The sequence below is a fragment of the Priapulus caudatus genome, unplaced genomic scaffold (genome assembly GCF_000485595.1).
Source record: "Priapulus caudatus unplaced genomic scaffold, Priapulus_caudatus-5.0.1 Scaffold1202, whole genome shotgun sequence".
NCBI lineage: Eukaryota > Metazoa > Priapulida > Priapulimorpha > Priapulimorphida > Priapulidae > Priapulus > Priapulus caudatus.
Genome location: NW_014578263.1, coordinates 84,272 through 84,538, shown reverse-complemented (window position 1 = coordinate 84,538; position 267 = coordinate 84,272).

Genomic DNA, 267 nt, shown 5'->3' with positions numbered 1-267 from the left:
TATATTATTAAATTAGCTCTTGGTTATATTAGCTCAAGGTATTATTAGTAGCTTTGATATATATATTTATATATACATTCGCGTATACATGCGCGGCGATTCCACGTCAAGTGAGAGGATGAGCGCTCAGCCAGGGTGGCCAGTGTGTGTCGTGTGCTGTGTGTGTGTGTCGTGTGTGTGTGTGTGTGTGCTGTGTGGTGTGTGGTGTGTGTGTGGTGTCGCTGCTGTGTGTGTGTGTATGTGTGTGTGTGTGTGTGCTGTGTGGTG